The 18,583-nt window shown below is 42.7% G+C and overlaps 1 protein-coding gene across 1 annotated transcript in view; it reads left to right on the plus strand.

Moving 5' to 3' along the window:
- GTF2F2 (general transcription factor IIF subunit 2) overlaps positions 1-18,361 on the plus strand; it is a 159,289-nt gene extending 140,928 nt beyond the window's left edge. The window contains exon 9 of the transcript XR_013995502.1: positions 18,071-18,361. The gene's annotated coding sequence lies outside the window, so the exon portion shown is untranslated. The remainder of the gene's footprint in view (positions 1-18,070) is intronic.
- The last annotated feature ends 222 nt before the right edge of the window (positions 18,362-18,583 follow it).

Raw genomic sequence — 18,583 nt, forward strand, 5'->3', positions numbered from 1 at the left:
TTCTGACATTTGTCCAGAGCAGGTTCCTGAGCCTAATATCATTTTAATGTAATGTGCAAGAGAAAGTATCAGAGATCGCTTTTGAACCTGATTTTCTTCACATATTCCCATTCATTCTTCCTACTTTCCTTTGAGCAGGTGCCACCATCCACAACACAATAGTATGATGTAACATCTGACAGACAAGCAATAAAAGTCTTCAATAGTTTATTATAAAAAGAAAATCACAGCTTTATCCTGCCAGTGTGGCTCAGTTGGTTGGGTGTTGTCCTTTGCACCATAAGGTTGCAGGTTGGATTCCTGGTCAGGGCACTTGCTTGGGTTGTGGGCTCAATCCTCTGTAGGGTCATGCAGGAGGCAGCTGATCAGTGTTATGTTGTCACATAGATCTTTCTCTCTCCTTCTACCTTCTTCTCTCTCCCTCTAAAAAAAAAAATCAATGAACTATTCTGTAAAAAAAAAAAAAAAGGAAATGAACAGCTTTTACCTGATATTGTTAGAAATCATCTAAACTTTTTAGTTGCTTCAGCTTACAGTTTAGAGTAGATTTTGTAAAGTCACTTAGTCTTAAATTTTAGGGTTTTAAAGAATGATTTTCCTAAAATATATCATATTTTTAAATGTTGAAATTTGTATTTATAAGATCTTAAAAACATACAGGATTTTTATTGTTTTGTGGAAATGTAAGTACACCAAAAGCATATGTTGCTGGACCAAAAACTTTAATCTGGCATGGTCATGGAACATGATGGCTGTTAATTAGGCAATTATTTGTTGGCCATGAATATATTCCAGGCACAGTGGATATAAAAGTATTACGCATAAGAGGTGTTCACAGTAGTGAGAACTACAAAAGGTAGACAGGGAACAATACGTGAGGGTAATAAAGTATGAACTAAGTGTTGCAATCAATCAAAATATTCCAGTGAATTCATCATGGCCATTTAGACTCTACATGGATTTCCAAATTTTAAAGCATTTGAATATAGTAATATATACTTAATTTTATATCTTGCTTGAATAATTTATCAATAATTATTCATTGATAATTTATAAGCACAAAAGGATTTATATAATGTCTAGGAATCATTATTATGAATTTATATAGTGGCTGTCTTTAATACATTGGTCTCATTGATAGAATGCCAAATTTTGAGTTTATTGTGCTTGTCCTCTTGACATTGAAGCCTTACTTCTGATTGCCATTCTAGTTTCTCTCCTTGAATAAAAGCCTATGAAACACTTTGGCCATTCATTCGTCTAGTGGAAATCCGCTGAAATGCCCACTGTGTGCCAGGCAGTAGGGGTAATGGTGATGGGTGCTTGTGGTAATGTGCCTTATGTGCTACCAGTTTTTTGCCTACATTACTAAGTAAGCAGGAAGAATAATAGCCTGTGTTTGTTGGACCCTTGCTATGTGCCAGGCACGGCTAAGTGTTTGATTCATATGACTCAGTTAATCCTCATGGCAACCCTGCAACATAGGTTTTATTACCCTTGTTTTATAGAGGTCCCGGTACTAAGAGGTTAAAGAACCAAGGTCATACAGTGGTCAGGGTCAGAGCCAGATTCAGATCCCAGAACAGCACTCTGGAGTGCAGGCCTTTCACTGCCTTAGTAAATTATAGGTCATGGGTGCTATCTGCTGATTTCCCACAGCTGTAGTTTACCTGTCCAGAGCCTATCATGTTTGAATTTGTTATTGTTGTTTTAGTTATTATTATTGAGATATAATTTACATATCTCTTTTACATTTGACTTCTCCTCACTAACTAATAGGTAGCAGAATCACTCCTGAATCAAAAAGAGTTGAGCCCTAGCCGGTTTGGCTCAGTGGATAGAGCAGCCTGTGGACTAAAGGGTCCCCAGTTTGATTCCAGTCAAAGGCACATGCCTGGGTTGATGGCGCGTGGGAAGAAGTCAATCAATGATTCTCACTCATCATTGATGTTTCTATCTTCTCTTTCTCTTCCTTCCTCTCTAAAATCAATAAAAATATATATTTTTTAAAAAAGAGTTGATTCTGGATACTAATTGAATTGTTTTGACTTTAGAGATTTCATTTCTAATTCTTTTTCAAGTTCTGGAGTTTCTTACTTGTGGAATGATGTTCCTTTTTTCCCCCCTCTAGATTCAGATGAACTGTTTTCCAAAAATGATTGCAAATGGCCAATGTACTTTATTTACTTACATCCTAGGCCACCCAGGGAATGTTCAAGCCCAGGCTCATGAGAAAGTTTCTGACTGGGCTGGTCACAGTTGAGGGTATCCGCCATGGCTGAGTGAGCACTCAGGACATCCATTAGCTTGGGACTGCCAAGTGTGGGAACATAGATCTGAACAAATAAAACGGTCTTTTTGCTTTCAGGAACTCCCAGCATTGAAAAGGACTTTGAAACAAATAAATGGCAGCCTAGTGTATTAAGTGCAGCAATAGAAATACCTGGATTGAAAGCCTATGACTTAGAGCAAGTTGTTTACCATCTGTGCCTTAATTTCCTCATCTGCAACATGGGAATATTAAGAGTATCTATCACCCGGCTCAGTTGAGTGTCATCCCATGTACCAAGCAAGAGGTTGCTGGTTTGATTCCCAGTCAGGACACATGCCTGGATTGCAGGCTCATCCCCAGGGGAGGGGGACCATGCAGTAGACACCCGAGCAATGTTTTTCTCTCATCGATGTTTCTATTTCTCTCCCTTCCTCTCTCTCTAAAAATCAACAAAAATGTGTTAAAAAAAAAAAAAAGAGTATCTAGCCCTAGCTGGTTTGGCTCAGTGGATAGAGCATCAGTCTGCAGACTGAAGGGTCCCGGGTTTGATTCCCGTCAAGGGCACATGCCCAGTTGCAGCTCAGTCCCCAGTAGGGGGTGTGCAGGAGGTAGCCAATCAATGATTCTCTCATCATTGATGTTGCTAGCTCACTCTCCCTCTCCCTTCCTCTCTGAAATCAATAAAAATGGTCATTGGGTGGGGGGATGACATATGTACTACTATCTGTAATACTTTAAACAATAAAATAAAATTTAAAAAAAGAAGAAAACTATAAATATATATATATATATATATATATATTTTTAAAGTACCTATCTCATAGAATTATAGTGAAAATTAAGTAAGTCAATATAGATAAAGCTCTTAAAACACCATGACACATAGAAACTACTTTATCCGTATTAGCTTTAACATATACAAAATATGTAAAATATGGAACTAGCACAGAGAATGAAATGATTAATTACATCTTTGGGGAATCAGGAAAGCCTTAGAGGAGTTAGTATCTGAAGTGGGTTTTGAAGGGGTCTAGGAGTTCACTAACTGTCAAGAGGCAGGAAATACAGAAAGAACGAGTGCAAGGGCATTAAGGGAGCAGCCTTACTTCACAGGGTAGTTGGAGTGACAGCCCACACACACCTTCGGTATATAATTGATCCCCTATTTGCAACATGTTTTTTCACTTCCAGTGATACATAATGCTCCATGTCTACCCCATTGGGTGTGAGGGTTAGGGAATACTTTAAGTCCTGCCATCAAGGAGGAACCTTTCTCTAGAGAAAATGTAAGCCAAGAGGATAGACCGCACTCCATCACATGTTTCCTGAATTTCACCCTGCTGCATCCTCAGCGCCACCCTAGGTGCTGGGGTCGGGAAGCCAGGGGCACCAAGTGAGACTTGGTCCTCATCTTGCATTACACTGCCCAGGTGTCTACAGATTGCTCCTGTCAGAACCAAGTGAGAAGCTGGTCAGGGCCTGTTTACAGTGTTAGAGGGCTGCTCTTTTGCCTTGAGAAATTCTAGGATTAACAGGTAAATTCCATCTCCAAAAGGGAAGAGATGTGTATAGAGATGGAGGCCTTGAATTGTATCCACCAGGAGAAGTCCACAAAGCCAAAAATGAAGTGAGTCATACTCCCACAATAAATGTGGGAAATGAATATCACTTCTTTGATTTGCTAAATGCTTGAGAAAGCAATTTTGAATAATTATTTCCTACAGTAGTAGAGAGGTAAGAGATCTTCTGTTTTCAAAGCAGAGAAAACCAAGGCAAGTTCCTGACCCTGTCACAATGGAACTGTTGGAAAAGCTGAAGCTAGAACTCAAGTCGGCTTGAGCCGAAGCTTTTCTAGTGTTGCTAGCCCAGCAGCATGCACTTTCTCAGGTCTCCTGCCTTATCTGCATGGAGCCAGGATCTGAGAGGAGAGCAAGTGGGCCAGCCTCACAGTGAACCAGGCAGATGGGCCTGTTCAGTTGCAGCTTCTGGAGCTAGTGAGTACTTATTACTCACCCAGCTTTATGTCCTCTTAGAAAATAAAACCCTTAATCACCTTCAGACAGCATTGGCAGGTGAAGCCTTAAAAATGTCAAACAGTCAGCTCGGAAATCACATTTTGCTAACCACCCACACAGAGATTCATCTGAAAGTCTACAGACCTCAGCCTGCAAGCTTAGTGTATTGCAATGAAAACACCTCTGCTTTGTGGATGTCTCAAGGAGCATGCAGTTGAAAATGGATACCAAGGAATCGACTGGGAGAAGACAGAAGAGAAAAACAAGATTATTTTAAGTAACTTTTTTAAAGCACTTATATACCGAAGGTGTGTGTGGGCTGTCACTCCAACTACCCTGTGAAGTAAGGCTGCTCCCTTAATGCCCTTGCACTCGTTCATTTGGGCCCAATTGGTTGATTTCCTCATAGAAAAAAGAGTATGTCGATCAAAGCTAGAGCATCACATGTGCTAGAAAAGACAAGTGAAGAAGCCAGGAAGGGAAGTTGGAACTGGGGTTCACATTCACCATCGTGTCTAATACTTACTGTGTTTTTGCCAGGTTTTTTAGTCAGTTGCTGTCACCTAAACTTGTGGTTTAGGAGAAGTGGCTGGAGAGGGGCTGATTAGCAGAAAAGGGTATCAGTACTTGTTGAGAGATTGGTGATGATCTTTAATGTCCTTCTGGTTTTAAGGTTCTGTCATTTGCCCTGGCCGGTGTGGCTCAGTTGGTTGAGCATCATCCCATGCACCAAGAGGTCACTGGTTCTATTCCCAATCAGGGCACATGCCCGGGTTGCAGACTCAATCCCCAGTAAGGGGTGTTCAGGAGGCAGCCGATTGATGTTTCTCTTTCACTGATGTTTCTCCCTCCCTCTCTCTAAAATCAATAAAAATGTATTTAAAAATTTTTTTTAAGATTCTGTAATTCTAAACCGTGGACCTGGCCAAACTTGCCTGTCAGTCTTGCCCATACCACACTGGAAAGGGGTTTGTTTCATTATTCTCACTAGGGGCTTCTACTCGTGGCACAGGCCCAGCTGCAACTCATGCTGACTCATACACATCAACATCCTGCTGTTGACAGGATGGCAGGCACTAGACAGGCGTGTGTGTTCCAGAAAAAAACATTCACTACTTGACTTCGTAACATCACCTGCCCCCTGCTGCTAGTTCTCCTGCTTCCACACACTCTTGCATGCACCCTGAAGTATTTGTCTATCACCATTCTTTACTCCATCCTACTCAGGGTTCTCAGTTGTAAGAGGGAGAAATCCACTCAAGGTGAGTCAGAGAGGAAGGACAGCCCTCCCAGGGACTGGCCCTTCCCTGCCTCTCTCAGGGGCTGCTTGGTCTTTGTCATTGGCCTGCCTCTCTTCAGCTACTTTCTACTGTTCTCTGCAGTTTGGCTTCCTGGTTCCACACAGTTCATGTTCCCCCATAACTTCAGCATGCACTTTGCTTTGTCTTGACACGGCGCCAGCTCTGGCCTCAATTTTATATCACTTTTCAGCTCAGCTTCCCACAGCTGGCTAACTCTAATTCTAGATCCCAGCTCTGGATTTCCCAAAAGAATCTGATTGCTGCCTTAGGGCAGATGTCCACCCCTAATCTGATCAGTGAAGAGAAGCATGTATGGCCACAGAGGCCCCCTCCAGTGGTGGCTATGGCTGTAGGGGGCAGGAGTGGTTCCCAAGGAAGGGCTTATGTCTGGGAGCACTCCAGAAAGTGACCGCAGTACCCTCCAACTGAGCCAGTTATTCCCAGATGTGCATTACAAGTATTCTGAAGTCACATTTTGGTAACCATCAGGCCATCATTCCATTGTATTCCTCTCTAGTTAAGAAACCTACAACTAAAGAGATAGTAAGAGTACTAGGGGAAAGGTTCACCAATGAATTTCAAGGAAATGGTGAAAACTCTGAGGAAAAAGCCCTCCAGTGATTCCCATGTAGTGGTAGAAGAACAGAGTGCTCAACCAATAGGAGAAAAAAGGATCGTGTTTATATACAAGTTCAGCATATAAAGGGCTAATGCACTGGGTGCATAATAAGATGCAAGAGACTAAATTGCAGTAAAAGCAAGAGTTAACCTACCATTATACACATACGATTAGCAGCAATTTAAAAGTATTTGATTCCCAGTTCTAAAAAGGTTGAAATAATGTGTTAATTTACACACTGCTATGTGCACTGAAAAAGCACTTTGAGCATCTTGGAGAACTTACAGTGATTTCTATCCCTATTCTACAGACACAAAAACACAGGTACAGAAAAGGTAAACCATTAACATCGCCGCCTGCTAGTGACAGAACTGGGCTAGTGCATATACACTCCCAGCCAGGGTCCTCTCCAGCCTCAGGGTTCTCAGCCTGTCTGATTATCGGAACCATATGGGTTGGGTGGTAAAATGGAGACTCTAGGCACTCCCTGAAGGCACTAAACATCCTTTGGGAGGAGGCCCTACTTCTATCCTAATATATAAAGAGCCAGGGTTCGTCACGACCAAAACGACTGGACGGACGACCGAACAGTGGGCCCCAGGCCGCTGGGGCGTGGCAGCGAGAAGGGTCTGTGCGCCCCGGGCCACTGGGGCATGGCGGCGGAAGGGATCTGTGCACTCCGGGCCACTGGGGTGTGGCAGCAAGAAGGGTCCGCGGGCCCGGGCCACTGCAGCATGGCAGAACTCTGGGTCTCCTGCAATTGGGGGCGTGTCCACCTTCAAACCAGACCCTGACAGGAGGGAGGGGGGAGCCCCATTCCTGGCGGAATCGGCCATTGATCAGCTTGCTGTCAGTGGCCTGCCAACCAGGAATCCCATTGCCCTGCACCTCAGACCCTAAAATATTTCCTCAATTAATTCCCTTTGAACATGAACGAATTTTGTGCACCGGGCCACTAGTATTTTTATAAAGCTCCACAGTTCTGATGATCAGCCAGGTCTGGAAACAATTGCATTCACCAACATTTTCAACCAGAATCTAATAAAGGGTGGACGTGTTTTCCTGGCCATGAACAGCCTGAAAAGTATCAGGCTTTTCTGGAAAACACAGTGATATCTTCCTTTTACACATCACACTCCATAGCCTGCGCTGAGAACTCGGAATGAATCCACGCTGACACTGTGACCTGGACCCCTTGTGAGAAGCCCCTGCCCTCATCTGAAGCCCAACGATGTGAGTACTTATCCCCAGCAGGGACTGGGAGTGTGCTGTGGGGAGAGTGTAAAGTGGCTCAGCGCCTGCCACATAATATGTTTAATAAGTGTTTATTGTTAACTCTCTTTCTGGAGCTACTGTCACTGATGATAAGATAAATTGAATTTCACATCTTTTATTTCTGGCTTTTTCACAGGAAATAGCCAAAAGCTATTAACAGGGATGGAAAAACTCAGGACCTAGGAAAACCAATATTGGCTAATGACAGTTGTTTTTATCAAACAGACCAAATGGTAACTCCAGTTTGGGATAAAACAAAGGTAAATATTGACTGGTCCTAAAGCCCTTGCTAACTGGTTTAGAACCCTGTGTGTTCAGGTGCCCCAAGACCAGATCTTGCCCCCCTTCCCCCTTGCCGTGCCCACCCACTCCAGGGCCATCAGAGCAGGCAAGAGTTCTGTCCACCCCCTGCATAGCCAGCCCTGTACCCCTCCCCCCCCCCCCCCCCCACATCCTGGTTTTCCTGATTAGGTCCCTCCTTAGGCTGAGTGTCCCAGTGTAAACAGAGGAGGGAGTACTTTTGCCATGAGCTTGAAGTTACCCTTGAAAATACCAGTCCTGTCGCCGAAACCGGTTTGGCTCAGTGGATAGAGCATCGGCCTGCGGACTGAGAGGTCCCGGGTTCGATTCCGGTCAAGGGCATGTGCCTGGGTTGCGGGCATATCCCCAATAGGAGATGTGCAGGAGGCAGCTGATCAATGATTCTCTCTCATCGATGTTTCTAACTCTCTGTCTCTCTCCCTTCCTCTCTGTAAAAAATCAATAAAATATATATTTAAAAAATAAAAAAAAAAGAAAATACCAGTCCTGTCATTTGGGGTTTTAGGTCTCTTTCTCTTACGAGGTCTACTCCAATTTCCTTGCCCTTCAAGGTTCAGCTTCTACATTTGAGAAGATGAGAACACAAAGAATAGATGGAGAAAACACTTTTTCATGGTCGCTCCTTGGAAGATAGGCACTTTGAATCATACCTTAAGTCCTGTGCCCTTTGGGGTACTCCAAGCATGTCAAACTCAAAGGCTAATATGGGCCAAATAAACAAGGTTTAAGTTTATGTGGGCCACAAAAAAACAAAAGCTTCAATGTTCATAGAAACGTGAGTTTATTTCAATAGAGACATGCTAAATACAAAGGGCTGAAGTAAATGAGTAATCGTTAGCATAAAATAATAGAACACTTTAATAAAAATTGTTTGTTTCTTTAACATTAACTTACCAGACACTGAATAACTGCACAATTTAATAAGCGTAACACAAATAAACCTATTTTTCTTGTTCTCCGAAAGCAAAATATTTCCTGTTGTGCACACCAAACAAGTCAGTCCAAGACTAATGACGTGGCAATTGGCTGCTAAAATATTCGCTGCTAGTATTAGTGGAGAGAAATGGTGTGCCTGTGTGTAAGGGGCGTAAGGGAAATGAATGCAACATGATTATAGAAATCAGTCATTAGCAAACATTGTAGTTCATTATTAATTATGTATAACAGAATATTGTAAAAATTAAGCTACAAAATTTTTATTAAAATGTTTCTTACATACTGTTATATTGACTGGGCCGAAAAAAATATTCATTGTGGTCCGCATATGGCCCATGGGCTTCGAGTTTGACATGCTTGGGGTACAGAGTAGTGAAAATTAGAAGGGCATGTGATGCTCAGAGTTCTTACTGGGTTTTGCTTTTATTTGCTTTGGTGAGAATACACCTCATTGGATAACAGGGGGCACATTTTTGTTTTGGTGCAACAGCTTATTATAACTTAAACCAGCTTGATCTGAGAAGTTGTTCCAGGTCTTTTTTTTTTTTTTTTTTTTTTTTAATGATGAATAAATCTTTTGAAAACAACTGTTTGCTGCCTTCCATCCTGAGCTGAAATGAGTGCACAGCTCTGTTATTTACCAAAGTGGAGGCTACACCTACACAGGATCTACTTTTGGGCTTGGAGAGGGTGGTAATGCTGCAGCTCATGAAGACGGGACTTGCCAAGTTAATTTAAATTGGTGTGAAGAGCAATTCCATTATGCTGGCTGACAACACTCAGACTGACCTCAGAGCTGGAGATGGTCAACAATAGCATTGTATAGTTGAGAGCAAGCTGTGCAATCAGCCTGGGGTGGTTTTTCTAAGCATCTTTTTCAAGGACCTGACAAAGGAAATTTAGAAGCTCCATCAGTCAGACCTGTGGGTGCTTCATTTCGTTGTCCTAGCACCTGGCAGTGCCCCCTCACTTGGTACAGAGAGATGATAATGCATGAAGAAACAACCCATTCCTCCAGAGTGGGAAAGGAAGGAGGAAAGGGGGCGGGGAGATGTGCTGGGCTGAGAAGTTAGCAGTTACCTGGAGGCTTTTGACTGTTTGTGTAAAGGGAAGTCGGGGGTCTCAGAATGACTATTTAGCTCAGGCCCATTTCAGAATTAGAAATTAGAAGGGCTTAAAGAAATTAGAGGAAATATTCAAATTAATGATTATTAAAAGCATAACTCCTAACTGCACTACTGTAGCTTATCATGTACAGAGAAGGTGAACCATGCCCACTCAGGAAATTGAGGTCACTCAAAACTTTCTGTGCAGATGAAGGGAGTTGGAATAGCAAGCGCATAGGTTCTGGGCAGGAACGCGGGTTCGTTTTAGCTGTTTCTCTGCATTTCATTTCTTGCTTATAAAGGGTACTACTAAAGTGCCTACCTTATGTTGTTTATTGTAAGAATAAAGCAGTACTTTAATCTGTAAAATAATATGCAAATGTTAATTATTTTATTGGTGTGGGCACTTTGAGTTGCAGATGACAGAAACTCAAACTGGCTTAAGCAAAAAACCATCTGCCTCATGGTCCCTAATATAAGGGATAAAAATGCAATGATGGCGTTTACAGGCCCATGTCTGTACACGCCTTCCACAGTGTTATAATGTATTGAAGGCTTACCGATATGGAACTAAGCCGTGCTCTCCAGAACACCACATTCTGAGACCGATTTAATACAAGTACGGAGCTTACAAAACCTACAGGACTGGTGGTTAGCATGCCCCCTACATTGTCTTTCTCAAATCATGCTCTTAGAGTCCTGTCTTCCTCAGTGGTGTCACCCTGCTAGCAAACATGTTCAAGGGAACAATTGAGAATTCTTGCTATATTTTAAATTTCCTTCTTCAAAAAATGATGCTCGAGTAACATGTTATAGGAAGATGTGAGAATTGTAAAGTAGTGGCACTATCAGAACTCATAGGCCCTGGGGAAGAATTTGTGTGATTGGAACTGCTCCGGGAGCTCCGTCAGCTTGGCCTGGCCAGTCAGAAGGGGGATGCAGGAGGGAGTAGGTGAGGGGAGACATATACTGCCATATGAAGGCCACATGTGTATCACTTCCCACTAAATTGTGACCACCTCCTACCAAGTTGGAATTTGTCTTTTTTGGCGGGGAATTTGGAATTAGTGTTGCCCCCTTCATCTAGCACTGTTGCCTGGCACACAAGACAAATTTAATAAATACTTGTTGAGTGAATAAAGTGATAAGTAAAAAAGTTGAAAACTAAGATGGAAATGGACAAGAAGAGTAGAACAAAGATGTTCTGAAGAAAGCAGTAATCAGAATTAGTATTGCGTATAGGATATGAAGGAGAAGAAAGATCCAAAGTGAAATAATGATAATGGGTTATTATTTATTTATTATGAACTAACATAGAAAAGCACTGACAAATTCCATCTGGACTTGATGAGTCTGAGCTGCAATAAGGGCACAAAAGTTCAAGATGCGGAACTAGAGATCTGGAGTCAGTGCCATGGAGGTGACAATTGTATTACAGATGTTCCCCCCCCCCCACCCCACTCCACCCGGTTCCCGCCCCACACCAGGCCTTCACCACCCTATTGTCTGTGTCTGTAGGTAATGCATATATGCATATAAGTTATTTGGTTAATTTCTTCCTCCCTCTGTACCCCCCTCTGAGATTCCTCAGTCCCATGTTTCTATGCCTCTGGTTCTATTTTATTCATCAGTTTATTTTGTTCATTAGATTCCTTGTTTGTTTATTTTGATTTTTAGATTCAATTATTGGTAGATATTTATTGCTTTTATTTTTTTAATTTTTTTTTTAGTTTTATTGCTTAAAGTATTACAAAGAGAATTACATATGTCTCCTTTTTTCCCCCGCCCTTGACAATCCCCTGGCCTCCCCTACCCCCCAGTGTCTTATGTCCATTGGTTATGCTTATATGCATGCATATAAGTCTTTCGGTTGATCTCTTACCCCCACTTCTGCCCCCCTAGCCTCCCCGGCCTTCCTGCTGCAGTTTGACGATCTATTTGAGGCAGCTCTGCCTCTGTATCTATTTTTGTTCATAAGTTTATGATGGTCTTTATTATCCATGAATGAGTGAGATCATGTGGTATTTTTCCTTCATTGACTGGCTTATTTCACTTAGCATAATGCTCTCCAGTTCCATCCATGACGTTGCAAATGGTAAGAGTTCCTTCTTTTTTACAGCAGCATAGTATTCCATCGTGTAGATGTACCACAGATTTCTAATCCATTCATCTACTGATGGGCACTTGGGCTGTTTCCAGATCTTAGCTATGGTGAATTGTGCTGCTATGAACATATGGGTGCATATATCCTTTCTGATTGGTGTTTCTGGCTTCTTGGGATATATTCCTAGAAGTGGGATCACAGGGTCAAATGGGAGTTCCATTTTTAGTTTTTTGAGGAAACTCCATACTGTTTTCCATAGTGGCTGCACCTTTCTGCATTCCCACCAGCAGTGTACGAGTGTTCCTTTTTCTCCACATCCTCTCCAGCACTTGTCGTTTATTGATTTGTTGATGATAGCCATTCTGACAGGTGTGAGATGGTACCTCATTGTTGTTTTGATTTGCATCTCTCGGATGATTAGTGACTTTGAGCATGTTTTCATATGTCTCTTGGCTTTCTGAATGTCCTCTTTTGAAAGGTGTCTATTTAGGTCCTTTGCTCATTTTTTGATTGGATTGTTTTTCTTCCTTTTGTTAAGTTGTATGAGTTCCCTATAAATTTTGGAGATTAGGCCCTTATCAGATATGACATTGGCAAATATGTTTTCCCACGCAGTGGGCTTTCTTATTGTTTTGTTGATGGTTTCTTTTGCTTTGCAGAGGCTTTTTATTTTGATGTAGTCCCATTTGTTCATTTTCTCTTTAGTTTCAAGTGCCCTAGGAGCTGTATCAGTGAAGAAATTGCTTCGGCATAATGTCTGAGATTTTGTTGCCTTTGGATTCTTCTAGAATTTTTATGGTTTCCCGGCGTACATTTAAGTCCTTTATTCATTTTGAGTTTATATTTGTGTATGGTGTAAGTTGGTGGTCTAGTTTTATTTTCTTGCATGTATCTGTCCAATTTTCCCAACACCATTTATTGAAGAGACTATCTTGACTCCATTGTATGTTCTTGCCTCATTTGTCAAATATTAATTGAACATATTGGTTTGGGCCGTATTGCCTTTATATTGTTCATATTTTTTATCTTTTTTCTTCTTCCTCTTAAAGGATACCCTTCAGCATTTCATATAATCCTGATTTGGTGGTGGTGAACTCCTTTAGCTTTTTCTTGTCGGTGAAGCTCTTTATCTGACCTATTCTAAATGAGAGCTTTGCTGGGTAGAGTAATCTTGGTTGTAGGTCCTTGCTATTCATCATTTTGAATATTTCTTGCCACTCCCTTCTGGCCTGCAAAGTTTCTGTTGAGAATCAGCTGACAGTCGTATGGGCGCTCCCTTGTAGGTAACAAAATGCTTTTCTCATGCTGCTTTTTTTTTTCTTTTTTTTTTTTGAAATGGGTCCAAGGCCTCTGTCTTGAGACCTGGGAAGCCAGGTTAGGCTTATTATTATTATTATTATTATTATTATTATTGATTTCAGAGGGGAAGGGGGAGAGAGAGAGAGATAGAAACATCAATGATGAAAGAGAATCATTGATCGGCTGCCTCCTGCACGCCCCCTACTGGATATTTGGCCTGCAACCCAGGCATGTGCTCTTGACTAGAATTGAACCCAGGACCCTTCAGTCCACAGGCCGACACTCTCTCCACTCAGCCAAACCTGCCAGGGCTCTTATGCTATTTTTAACATTCTCCCTTTGTCCTTAACCCTTGGCATTTTAATTATGATGTGTGTTGGTGTGAGCCTCTTTGGATTCCTCTTGTGTGGGACTCTGGGCTCCTGGACTTGTAAGTCTATTTCTTTCACCAGGTAGGGGAAGTTTTCTGTCATTATTTCTTCAAATAGGTTTTCAATATCTTGTTCTGTCTTCTCCTTCTGATATCCCTATAATGCAAATGTGGTTATCCTTGAAGTTGTCCCAGAGGCTCCTTACACAATCTTCATATTTTTGGATTCTTTTTTCTTTTTGCTCTTCTGATTGGGTGTTTTTTGCTTCCTCATATGCAAATTATTGATTTGATTCTCAGAATCCTCTACTATTGATTCTCTATAAGTTATTTCAGTTAGTGTATGCTTAATTTCTGACTGGTCCTTTTTCGTATCTTTGAAATTCTCACCAAGATCCTCAAAAGTCTCATTAAGTCCCTTGAAGCTCTCATTAAGATCCTTGTGCAACCTTATAACCATTGTTTTAAACTCTACATCTAGTAGTTTGCTTCCATTTCATTTAGTTCTTTTTCTGGAGATCTCTTCTGTTCTTTCATTTGTGACATGTTTCGTTGTCTCTACATTTTGACTGCTTCCCTGTGTTTGTTCCTGTGTATTAGGTAGAGCTGCTATGCCTCCTGGAATTGGTAGAGTGGCCTTGTATAGTAAGTGTCCTGTCAGTCCCCCAGGAGCTCAGCCTCCTCAGTCGCCTCTTCTGGGCACTCTAGTTGGGCCCCTGTGTGGGCTGTGTGCACAGTCTTATAGTTGAGCCTTGATTGCTGTTGGTGTGACTGAGAGGAATTGACCTCCAGCCCAATTGGCTCTGAGGACCAGCTGCAGCAGCGGAAGAGCTGCTGTGCAGGAGACACCCCTATGGAGCAGGACTTGCTTTGGTGCTCATTGAGTCTGCCCCTCTCAATGAGTGTGTCGCTTGTGGATGCATAGAGTTGTAATCTGGTATGGTCTGTAGCCGTCCACTGGGTGCACTGGCTCTGGGTTCTCCCAAGAGGTGCAAAGTCAGCCACTGTCTTGGAGCTACCGAGAGATCTTCAAATGGGTGCTACTTGTATTGGGCGTGGAAGTGTCCAGGCAAGTCCCAGCTGTGAAGAAAGGCAGGCTGGTGCTAGTGCCAGGTTTTGGGCCTCTTATTGATAGGTACACACTGTTATGGGTTGGCTCAGCGAGATAGACCACCAACTCAGAATTTAAATTTAAGAGCCTTTATTAAGCTGGCCAGCTGACCATAGTTACAGCACCCTGCCGAAGCAGAGGCTAAACTGCAGTGCTGACTGCAAGAGTTAGATTTTATTATTAAATTTTGTGGAGGCCCAGAGACAAATGTGTTTTTCAAATTCTGGGCCCCCCAATATGGAGGAAACTCTCTTTATTTATACTTTTCCCAGTCCTTTGTCTCCCAAATTTGGAATGAGACTTCCGGGCCTTCTGAGAAAGAAGGCCTGCGTGCTGGGAAGGGGCCATGAGACCATATCTCAAGGCCTGGCCTGATGTCAGTACCTTCCTATCTGTGTGTTTTAGGAACAGACAGCACAGCATGACCCGTCTGGCCGAAGTGCCAGATATGCAGCCCAGTACAACACCGGCTACTGCTTGTTTGACAGATTTTAGAAAGTCTGAGGCCTGAGCCTGGATAGATCATTCATATGGAAAAACTGTTGCAAACAGCTTGGGTGGGGCTACAAATTGAATGGGGTGGGGTCTCGGGGAATCACCAGGATGGAGCAAACAGTGTGAGCCAGGATGACGGAAACTCAGATATGGCTGCTTTGTGACCAGGGAAGTTCCAGTACAGGAACAATGACCCTTACGAGCACCCCTGTCTAGGAGAAAGCTGCCTCCAAGTTCCTGCCCAGATGCCAGACAATCCAGTTCCTCCCTGTATGTCCGTGGTTCCCTGATGTTTTCATTTATATATGCAGGAAGCTTGGGCATGGTGGGAACAGAGTGAAAATATCCCCCTACCCACCTCCCTCTTCTGAAATGGCCCCTGAGGATCACTGCCCTGCTTCACATTAACATGACAAAACTCTACACAGTGTTCATGAGCACACTCTTACCCACTTCAGCCCCAGAGCACTCAGGATGGGCTTCTTGGAAGAGCAAAGATTCATCTCCCTTAATTCAGTTTGAGGAATGGGAGCCTGTTGTATTTTCTGGATGAGGGAGCTTTGGGCAGGTTAAAAATTTTTTAATCTAATCTAGCTGTTGTCCTCGTGCCTAGCAGCTGTGTAGAAGGTTAATCCTTCCCAGGTACCTGCCCTTCTGTCTCTGAACTGAAGGAATCCAGCCAGCAGGCAGTGGACAGCCTAGGGCAGAAGGGCTCAGTTAGGCATCTGAGAGCAGCCATTGGCCATGATCTGACATTAGGCCGGACTCAGAGCCTGGACAAAGCCCCTTTCTCTCTCCCTTCTCCCTTCCATCATCCTTGTGTTTGTATCTGGGTCCCCAGAGCTTTTTCTTTCCCTGTCTGTCCCCGTTTTCTACTTCTCCTCTGTTCCTGTGTCTCCCCACCTCCAGCCCTCACCTTTGCACAGGTCCCTGGCCCCTCCCCCAGCATCAGGCTAGTCCCTATGCTCAGCTGCATGGAGAAACTTCCCACCTAGAACCTCCCCTGATAGGGATTTACCAGGATATAATTTTTTAAAATATATTTTTATTGATTTCAGAGAGGAAGTGGAAGAGAAAGATAGACACATCAGTGATGAGAGAGAATCGTTGATCGGCTCCCTCCTGCACACCCCACACTAGGGGTTGAGCCTGCAACCCGGGCATGTGCCCTGACTGGGAATTGAACCGTGACCTCCTAGTACATAGGTCAATGCTCAACCACTGAACCATGTCAGCCAGGCCAGAATTTAATTTGTTTAATTTTTTTTCCTTTTAATCCTCACCTGAGGATATGTCTTTCAATAATTTTAGAGAGAGGAAGGGAGAGAGAGAGAGGAGGGGAGGGGAGGGGAGGGGAGGGAGGGGAGGGGAGGGGAGGAGAGGAGAGGAGAGGAGAAACGATATGAGAAACAGCAATGGACTGCCTCCTATACACATTCTGACCGGAGACCAAACCTGCAACCTAGGTAGTTATGTGCCCTGATTGGGAATTGTACCCGCCACCTTTCGGTGTACGAGGCCACATTCCAACCAACTGAGCCACACCAGCCAGGGCAGTTTGTTTAATTTTTAATTTGATTCTCCACTCCTGCCAATCAAGAATGCATGTCCTTTGTAGAAAATTGGGAAAATATAAAAAAGTATGACAGGCAGAAAAGATCATCCATGCGATAAGTAGTCAAGTCTTTTCATAGATTAGCATCTGGTATCTGTTTGATTCTGAGCTCTGCTGCTTACTACATCCATGTGACCCAAGACCAGTTACCTACCTTCTCTGCTCTTGTCTGTATAACTGACATTTGCATCTAGTAGCTTTGTCTGAGGATAAAATCAGCAAATACTTCTAGAACATAGTAGGACTTATGAAATGATAGACATTAGTCTCAATTATGTGGTAACCATTATGATTGGGAGTTGTGACTGTTACTGTCAGCCCAGCACCCCCACTGGAAGTCCTCTCCGGGCCGACAACACAGGAACTGCTCCCGCTGAGCTGCAGGTGTTGGTAATGATGCTCTAGGTTTGAACAAGCTCCCAGTGAAAGGTGGACAGGTATGGTTGGGTCCCCAAGTACTGTTGGTCAACCTCAGGACATACTGATCCTGGAATCCGTTTCCATCTCCTCATTCTCACTAACCGCTATGCATCACTGCCTGTCTCTGCCAATTCTTTCTGGTTCGCCCTTCAGTCCCCGCCTCTGGCCTTCTCTTCCCCTCCCTGGTTTTTTTTCTTCATGTTGTTTTTTATTATTGATTTTAGAGAGAGAGAGAAGCATCAGCGTGAGAGAGAAACATCAATCAGTTGCCTCTGGTATGCACCCTGATCAGGGTAGGAACCAGCAACCTGGGCATATGCCCTGACCAGGAATCCAGCCAGCAACCTTTTAGTGCACAGGATGACCAACTGAGCCACTCTGGCCAAGGCCCTCCCTGGTCTTTTAACTTTACTTTGTTGCTTCTCTGGCTCCCTGTTGCTTCTCTTGACTCTTGCTCCCCCAAAAAAGCTAATGACGAAAGTGAGAGGCCTCATACATTTTATCTTACTAGTATTTTTCATTATAAAAATACGTGGTGCAGTCTGTATATACATAGTGTCCCAAAAACATGTACACACACTTTAATAGCTGATAGCTCAATTGATGTTTCTTCCTTTTCAACCAGACTAATCTTTGAACAAAGGAAATTCATCCCAAAATGCTGCTGGAAGTTTGAAAACACAGTTGAAGTACAAACACTACCTTTATAATTATTCAAACTGTGCCTTTAAAGTGTCCCTTAAAAATGTATACACACTTTGAATAATTAAAATAATAACTGATAATTTACTTAATTTTCACTCTTTTTCAGGTTCAACTGATTTGAAATAATGGAAGAAGCCAGACTAAGCTTTGAACAAAGAAAATTTATACAGTAGATTTTTTTATGCTGGCAACAGTTGACGAATTGAGGGCACATGAATACCAAACGAAATGATTCTTGATGTTTTCGATTTCATTGCTTCACATTATCAGCAGGGCCTGGACCAGGACACTCATCAGTTTGAAAATGGGCATTGACCAAGAAATAGTTATTCATTTCTGTTGATTCTTATAAATTTTGAAAATGAACTGTATGTTAATAAACACTGACTTTATAATCATTCTAAGTGTGTATACATTTTGGGGGGACACCCTATGTACATATGTTTAACACAATTAGATTCAATATATATACTCTTCTGCACGTTGCCTCTTTTACTTAATATGTGGCAGACATCTTTTCATATTAGTTCATGCAGCTCGGCCTCCTGGATAAGAATTAGAGGTTTTGTTGTGTGTTGTTGTTCTCTCCTGCCTCTGAATTATGTCTGTTTTCTGCTTG

The sequence above is a fragment of the Myotis nattereri genome (assembly GCF_964212035.1).
Source record: "Myotis nattereri genome assembly, chromosome: 2".
NCBI lineage: Eukaryota > Metazoa > Chordata > Mammalia > Chiroptera > Vespertilionidae > Myotis > Myotis nattereri.